Source organism: Urocitellus parryii, chromosome 7, assembly GCF_045843805.1.
Source record: "Urocitellus parryii isolate mUroPar1 chromosome 7, mUroPar1.hap1, whole genome shotgun sequence".
NCBI lineage: Eukaryota > Metazoa > Chordata > Mammalia > Rodentia > Sciuridae > Urocitellus > Urocitellus parryii.
Genome location: NC_135537.1, coordinates 126,757,807 through 126,766,519, shown reverse-complemented (window position 1 = coordinate 126,766,519; position 8,713 = coordinate 126,757,807).

Below are 8,713 nucleotides of genomic sequence, written 5' to 3'. Positions count from 1 at the left end.
AAGTCAATGAATAAAAAAAAAAGTAGAGAAAGATGGGAGGGTAAGTGTGAATCAAAAAGCCCAGGATGAAATAAGAAAAAAGAAGAAAGGGAAATTAGCATGAATTATTTCAGAAGCGAAACTCAAGCTGATTCATACATATCTTATCACGTTATCTACTCCATCCCCTGGTGCGTCTCACCCAGCTGGTGTATTAGGGAACTGGAGTCATGGTTTCATCATGCAGCCTCACTGGCTTCATGGAGCAGGGTTTATTTCTCACTTGAGCGAAGGCCCAATGTGAACTGAGAGGGGTTCTGCTCCACAGAGTCTCTCAGGGATCCAAGCCCATGGAAGCAGCATCTTCTGGCAACACAGTAATGGCCCTCAGTGGCTTGAGGCTGCCCATGTTCTGGGAAGACAGACTGCAGTGGCTTTTCAGTCCTTTATCATGTAGATGACACATGCCACTTCCATTCACAGGGATGGCCATAACTGGTCACTAGCACTGTCAAAAAGGCCTTGGGGCTAAGAAGCGCAATCTCCTGGGTGCCCAGGAAGAAACAGAGGACTGGAACTGCTGAGAGCTCTGGTGATCTCTGTACAGGCTTTTTGTGTGGCTGGCTGGTTTTAAGAGGAAGTGTGAGTGGCTCAATGGAAGCCCAGAGATGGCAAGAGGCTGAGATGGAGCAGAAAGACTGCTCCCGTGGCTATTCCTGCCCTAATCCCATCTGCACTCCTGACTCCTTTTTTGGATTGATTGCTATTAGCATATGGAAAGACTTCTATGTATTTGTTTTGTAAACTTCATTTAATCCATTCACTAGTTCTAACAGTTGTTGGGTGGGGTCTCTAGCTATATAAGGTTAGGCCATCTGCCCTCAGAGACAATTTGACTTCCTCTTTACCTGTTTGGATGTCTCTCTCTCTCTCTCTCTCTCTCTCTCTCTCTCTCTCTCTCTCTCTCTCTCTCATCTAATTGCTCTGGCTAGTGTTTCCTGTACCATGCTGAATAAAAGAGGTGAAAGTGGGAATCCTCCTCTTGTTCCAGTTAATAGAAAAAAAGCATTCAATTTTTCTCTGTTCAGTATGATTTTAGCTATGGGTTTGTCATATATGATCCTTGTTGCATTGAGAGATGTTCCTTCTTTACTGAATTTGTTGGAGAGTACTTTTTTTAATCATAAAGGAATGTTGAATTTTATCAAATGATTTTTCTGTGTTTCTTGAAATGATCATAGAGAGCATGTTGTGTGATAGTAGGAGCAAATGTGACTCCATTTTGTTTTATGACTTCATCCTGTAAAACAACCATGCCAAGTAGAAGGGTCATGACTGGGGCAAGTTGTTCTTTTCCTTTTGCTATAGAAACCTTTAAGAACTCGGACCAGGGTAACTAGGGTAACGGGATTCTGTTTCTGTAACTGGGGTGACTGGGCTAACTGTGATTGGTTAGGCTTCCCTCCGCTTGACTGCACTGTCCCACTTCTGTAACCTGGCTTGCTTGCATTGTCTAGACCCCCGAACATCCCTTTTCAGTTTTCAGGCTTATAAGGAGCACCCTTGCAATTGTTCAGGGCTGATCAGGGGAATAGCTTTATGTTCTGGTCAGCCGCCACCCGTGTGCTTCAATAAAGGCTTGATTCGATTATACGTGAGTGTTCTGGAAGTCAGTGTATGAAACCCCAGGACGGAGCTTTAACTATAACAGTTGTAAAATGGCTGGGAAGCCATGTCCACACCTGGGTGTGGGGTCATTAACTTAAAGGAGAGGCCCAGGTCCAGGGTTATTCTGTTCTTGATTCTGTTAAAGTGAGGCATCACCATTTACTGATTTACCTCAGATGTTTCTTTGTGGAATTTCTGTCTGGAAACTGTGTTCATTGCTGAAAATGGAGTGTGTCTACATACAATGGAATATTATGTAGGGTTGAAAAGTAGATTCTGTCACATGTTACAACATGGATGAAACTTGCTACGGTTTTGTTGCTGAATGGCCTCTAAAGACCATGTTTTTAAAGGTTTGGTCCCCAGGGCTGTGCTATTGGGAGGTGCTGTGGATGTTCATAAAGTAGGTCCTAAGTCATTGGGGGTATATTCTTGAAGGGAATCTTTGGGCCCCAGTCATTTCCTCTTTCTCTTTATTCCCTGACTTGTGATGTGACTGGTTTTGTGTGTGCATTCGTGCTTGCGCACTCGCGCATGCGCGCACCCACACACACCCACACACCATGATGCACTGCTTCACCATAAGCCCAAAGCAACAGGATCAACAAATCATGGACAGAAACCTCCAAAACTATGACCCCAAACAAACCTTTTCTGTCTATAAATTGACTCTCTAAGTTATTTGATCACAGTGATGGAAAGCCACCTAACACAAAACTTGGGGACATCTTATGAAGTGAAATAATCCAGTTGGGAGGAATGAGGAATCACTCAATGGCATTGAGCTTCAGTTAGGCAGGATGAGTAAGTTCTAGAGAACTGCTATATGACACGGTGCCTATAGTTGGCAATACAGTAGTACTGCACCCTTCAAAATTCATTAAGAAGACAGACAACAAAACACACAACCCCCAACCCTCACCAAAATATAATACCAAAAGGACACAAGGAAGGAATTGGTTGCGTCTATTACCGTCTATTACCTTAACTATAATGATGATATCATAAGTCTGTGTGTGTCCATGTGCCACATTGTTCACGTTAAACACAGGCAGTTCCAGCCAGGCACAGTGGCATGTGCCTGTAATCCCAGCGATATCCTCTGCAGATGGAGGCAGGAGAATTACATGTTCAAGGCCAGCCTCGGCTACTTAGCAAGACCCAGTCTCAAAATGAAAAATAGGGAGAGCTGGGGAGGTAGCTCAGTAGTAGGGCACTTGCCCAGCTCATGGGAGGCTCTGGGTCTAATGTTCAGCACACCCCCTCCACTGTGCAGTTTTTTAAAAATCAATTATAGGTCAATAAGGCTGTTAAAAATCTACATAGCTGAGTAGCTGGGTTACATTTGGCAATTAAGCTCTTCAAACCTCAATTTTCCTATCTGTAAATAAGAAGCTAGATAGCTTTTGTGATCAGGTTTTTGTGAAGACAAAAGTGAATGAGCAGCATAAAGCACCTACTGTCTTTTTATTGTGTCTTAGGGTAAGAGCTTTGTCTTTACACCTGTAGATTAGCAGGGAGCTTGCTTCTGCCCTCTCTTTCCCTTTTGACAACCAGCCACAAAAGAGAACTTGCAGATTTAATTGCTCAGAGACCAGAACCAAATGCATATTTGTATTAACTTTCTGAGCTATGAACTTTCTCATCTCCCTACAATCGAATGGCCACATAGAAGCCACAGTGATTCTCCCCAAAGAGAAAATTCTCCCACCTTTCTGTGTCTTGCTTAATATCCTCCAGTAGCATCCCGATCAGATCATATTTATAATGACTTATCCGTTCACACCATCTGTCTTTGTGTGTGTGTGTGTGTATCGGGAATTGAACTCAGGGGCACTCAATCACTGAGTCACATCCCCAGTGCTATGTTGGTTTTTTTTTTGTTGTTGTTTGTTTATTTATTTATTTAGTATTTTCTTTACAGACAGGGTCTCACTGAGTTGCTTAGTGCTTTGCTCTTGCTGAGGCTGGCTTTGAACTCACAATCTTCCTCTCTCAGCCTCCCCAGCCGCTGGGATTACAGGCGTGTGCCACTGCACTCGACTCACACCATCTGTCTTTATTACCCTCTCCCACCCCACTCACAGGGCCCTCCTTCTGATTATCTATGCTCCAGCCCCTTTGGCTACTCTGATATTATGCTAAAGCCTTCTTTGCCTCAGGACCTTTGCACACAATGTGTCTGCTCTATTATGCTTCCCTGGCTGCTTGTACAACTGGCATCTTCTTGTTCATCAGATCTAGCTTGAATATCTTCTATGAAAAGCCTTCACAAACTACCCAAATCACTCCAGAGCTTTTGCCATTCACTCACCCAGGAAGTATCTTGTTAATTGCTTTGAAATCCCCCATTGTTTTCTAGGTATTTTTCATTTTCTTTCATAATCATGTAAACTCAGTAATTTGTTGTGAACTTATATGAGCTCCTATATCCCCAGTGCCTAAAACAATGACTGACATATAGTAGGTACTCAGTAAATTATTGATAAATGAGTGAAAAATATGAGACCCATATTATTACCAGGGCAGAATCATTAGGAACTGCAAGCTAACAGCTATGAGCCAACTCTTCCATTATGTAGGTGGCAAGCAGACAGGGCCAGGAGGACTGATCAAACGTCTCTCATCTGCTTGCTCTGCACCTGCAATTAGGTTGGTAGTTTGGGGCCTGCCCTGAAAATGTGATCAGATATAATTTGAAGAGGAAGGAAGCACTAAGCCAATGTCCCTTTTGCTATTCGGTTTTGCCAGAAAGCTGTACTATGGCATAGTAGGTACATGCCATCGACTAAGTAATAAGCACTTGGATTGTGATTCTGAGGTTGCTCCTAGCACCTCCAGTGTTTATGGGCTCAGGGTGTAATAATAACAAAACTCTTCCATGATCTGGAACCACATGGGGAAATGCACAAAAATCTGAATACTTGGGTACAAAGAACTACTTGGAAGGAATAAGACTCTGGACCCAGTTCTGGCCAAGCTTGGGCCATGACAGATAGCACTGATTAAGAGACTTTGCAACAGAAAGACTTAATTGGGGCTGAATGAAGCATGTCCTGGACCTCATTCCCAAATAGCCGGCTTAGAGTTTTGGCTCAGGATAGAGAGATTTTTCATGGAGTGAAAGGTGGTGGTTTTATTTCTCGTCGCAGGATTCTGACTAGAGGGGAAGGGCGGTGGGGGATGGGGTGCACTTCAAATTCTAAATTTTAGGAATAAAAGTTGTTCCTGGGAGTGACTTGATTCTTGACTGGTTCTCTGCATTAGAGCTGGTGGACCCTCGTGGTTTGAAGGCAAGCTCAGGAAGTCCAAAAAAAAAAAAAAAAAAAAGATAAGGGGACAAGTGAATTAACTAAGGCAGAAAGGATTAGCAGTTTTAGGGAAGGCACAGAGGGGAGGAAGAAGCTGTAGATGTCACTTGTCTTTAAAGACACAGGTTTGGGCAGCTTCAAAAGTTGCACATAATCAAAAGAAAGTTTGGAGCTTTCTGGAAGTTTTAGAAAAAGCCCAGGGCAATGCAATTTCATTTCTTCTTGGGAGACTTCTACCAGTCAGAGGGAAGTCCACAGGCCGACCCCCAGCAAAGCTGAAACTCTGCTTTCTTCTTTCCTTCCTGCTCAGTCTATACCCGGCTCTTTTGTGGCTTCAGGAGAGTAACATGAGGCGACTGATTTTGCTTAGGGAAATCTATTTCTGCAGAAAGTGTTACCTGGTCTATATTTTGTGTGTGCCTATGGGGTGGGGGGTGGGGGTCTTGTACCATAGAAGAAATGCATCTCTTATTGGTCCACCTACTTGAGGCTCTTTAAGATAAAAAAAAAAAGTCAGAAATTCCATCAATTTAGTAAATAAAAAGAAAGTGATTAACTCAAAGGACCCAAGGTCTTAGGGTAGATCAAACTGCTGGTTGGAGGCCTACAGAGGTTTCTCTACTGCCTTCAGAATTCTCTTTGTTGGTGACTGTCACTCCCCACCACTCAGATTTGTTTCTCCCTGCATTTATTTTTAATTAGGTTTTGTCCCATGTGGTGACAGAATATTGTCCTCCTGTTGGGTTTTCAACCCCCATTACTGCAAAAGCTTATGTCGCCATTAAAACCCTTGCTCTCTGAAGAAAAATAATAATAAATGCTGGCATCTATATACATCCCTCCAAAGGGCTTAGATTGTTCTTGCCTGGGTCTCGTGTCCAGTCTTGGTGATGTTCCTAACCCTGCGGTGGAGAAGGCAAAGCTACTTGATGGACAGCTTCATCAGAATCTGATGTGTGTGTGACGGGGAGGTGTTCAGTGACCAAAAGGAACACATCTCTTAGGACTGACCTTTCTGTGCATTTGCAAAGTGATACATGTGGAAGTTTAGGATTGGATTAATTTCTTTTTATGTCTGCTTTTTTTTTTTTATTAATGCGTTATAGTCATACCTAATAGTGGGATTGGTTGTTACATATTTGCAAATACGTACAATGTGACAATATAATTGGGCCACTCTCACTCCCCCATATTTCCTTGTTCCCTTTCCTCTGCCTTCCCCCATCCCTTTCTTCTAACTGATCTCCCTTCTTTTTTTCATGAGATCCTCCCCAACCCCGCCACCTTTTCTTTTCTTTTTTTTTTTTTTCCTCTCCAGCTTTCATATGAGAGAAACCACAGGACCCATGACCTTCTGAGTTTGGCTGATTTCACTAAGCATAATAATGTTCTCAAGTTCCATCCATTTTCCCGCAAATGACATCGTTTCATTTTTCTTTATGACTGAATAAAACTCCATTGTGTATATATATACTGTATTTTCTTTCTTCATTCATCCACTGATGGACACCTAGGCTGGTTCCATAGTTTGGCTATTGTGAATTGTGCTGCTATAAACATGGGTATGCATGGTTCACAACAGCATGCTAGCTTTGATTCTTTAGGATAAATACTGAGGAGTGGTTTGACACAGTGGTTCCATTCTTAGTCTTTTGAGGACCCTTCCTACTGATTTAGGATTGGATTAATTTCATTTTAGAAGTACCAAAAAAACATTAAGCTCCCCCAAGGTGTGACCAAGAAGTTTGAGTGAGATCATTTGCCTGGTTCAAGCATGATGAAAAATTAAGGGAGAATTTTGCATTATAATTTTGGGAGAATTTTTTTTCTAGAAGTGATTTTTTTTTTCTAGAAGAGAAAGTGATTTTTACTTTCAGCACTTGATTTGTTTTTAATTTACTGTGGTTAAAATTCAGGCACCCTTATTTGGTTCCTCGGGCTCCTTGTACAGTCTTGAGGTCACTTGCGATGGAGAATTATTAGAGATTGGGGGAGAAAATGTTGTTTCTACTCTTGTCCTCTCTGGCAACACAAGCTTCTGATACCTGGTGTATGGAGGTTTATTTCCCCAGACATGAAGCGATTCTCCAGTGGACAGCACCTGAGTAGCCTCTAATTCATTTGAATCCTGATACTATGTACCTGGATCTAGCATCTGATCCCATGGATGAGAGTTCACTGCCACAAGACTGCCCCCTCCCTTCGGGAGCTAATCAAAACTAGCAGGTTGTCATTTAACTTCTGACCAACTGGGGGTATATAAATCAGGGGTTTCCATGATACCCTCATCATGCTTGATCGATTTGCTAAATAAGCTCATAGAATTCAGGAAAACCTATTTGCTCATTTATTATAAAGGATATTACAAAGGATACGATGAATGGATGTATATGGCAAGTCATGGGAGAAGGGGTACAGAGCTTCCATGTCCTTTTTGGGTGCCCCACCCTTCATGCACCTCCATGTTCAGCTATCCCAAAGCTCTCTGAACCCTTTTGGGATTTTATGGAGGCTGAAGGTGGAGCTAAAATATCCAACCTTCTAATCATGCCTTGGTCTTTCTGGTGATGCCCCCAGCTTGAACCAATCTAGGGGTCCCCAGCCACTAGTGCAATCATTAACATTCAAAAGACACTCATCACTTCAAATATGTAAGGTCTTTGGAAGTGGAAGCAGAGCATAGATATAATGTGCACATATGATACCTTCTTTTATCAGTGTATCTTATTATAACTTGCAAATCACTCAAGTAGACTAGAATATGGATATTTTGTATGCTGAGCTTTGGAATAAAGTATCTTTTGACCTCATTCAGATATTTCTGCGGGTCACAGATACATTGTTGCTCTCAGGTTCCAGAGTGGTGGTGGCTCCATGTGGGTGGACAGTGGGACTTCTCACCTTCCTGTGGGGATAGTCATATCCCTGACTCTGGGCTTGCTTGTTCAGCCCCTAGCTTAAAAGAAGAAAGACTGTGCATGCTGCAGTTGGAAGGATGATTCTGCCATTCCCCCTCAGCCTGCCTCCTCTTCTCATGGAAGAAGGCAGGGCTTCTGTGATCCCTTTGTACTCCTCTTTGTGACAGTCCCCTTTCTGACATTTCTACCCTTCCCTCAACACACACTACTGCAAAATGTGCCTTTTTTGGACATACTTGTCCAGGTATCTCCTACTAATCCATTTTCCTTATGCCCAAACTCCATAAAGCATATTTATTAAATATTAATCATTCTTTTCCCAGTGAATTAAAACACTGCATTTGTCACATCAAAACTGCATATATTCTAGGACCTAATTTAGGTTCTCATGTCTGTTTCTCTCAGCTGCTTGACTATTTCTATAAAACACTATAGTGATTCGATTACATTGACTTTATAATGCTCTGATGCCTGATAAGACAGCTTTCCTCATAGCTTTCTCCTGCTTGCTTTATTAGCCGTTTTCTGCCAAATGCATTTATTCTGCCAAATGAAAATTTAAAGTAGTACATGCAATTAAAAAATGCCTGTAGAGAATCTAGTAAAATGGCAGTCAATTTAGACATTAATTTAGTGAAAATGGACGTTTGGTGACATTTAGAATCCCTATCCAAAAACTGGTCAGTAAAGCATTAACTGTAATATCTGCTCTGTAGCTACTGTGTTAATGCTAGCCATTATTATTATCATCATTTCCATATGTTTGAATCTTGATTTTTTTTCAGTAAATTTTATAAATTTTAAGATGTAGCTTCTATGCTTTTCTTCTTAAAATTA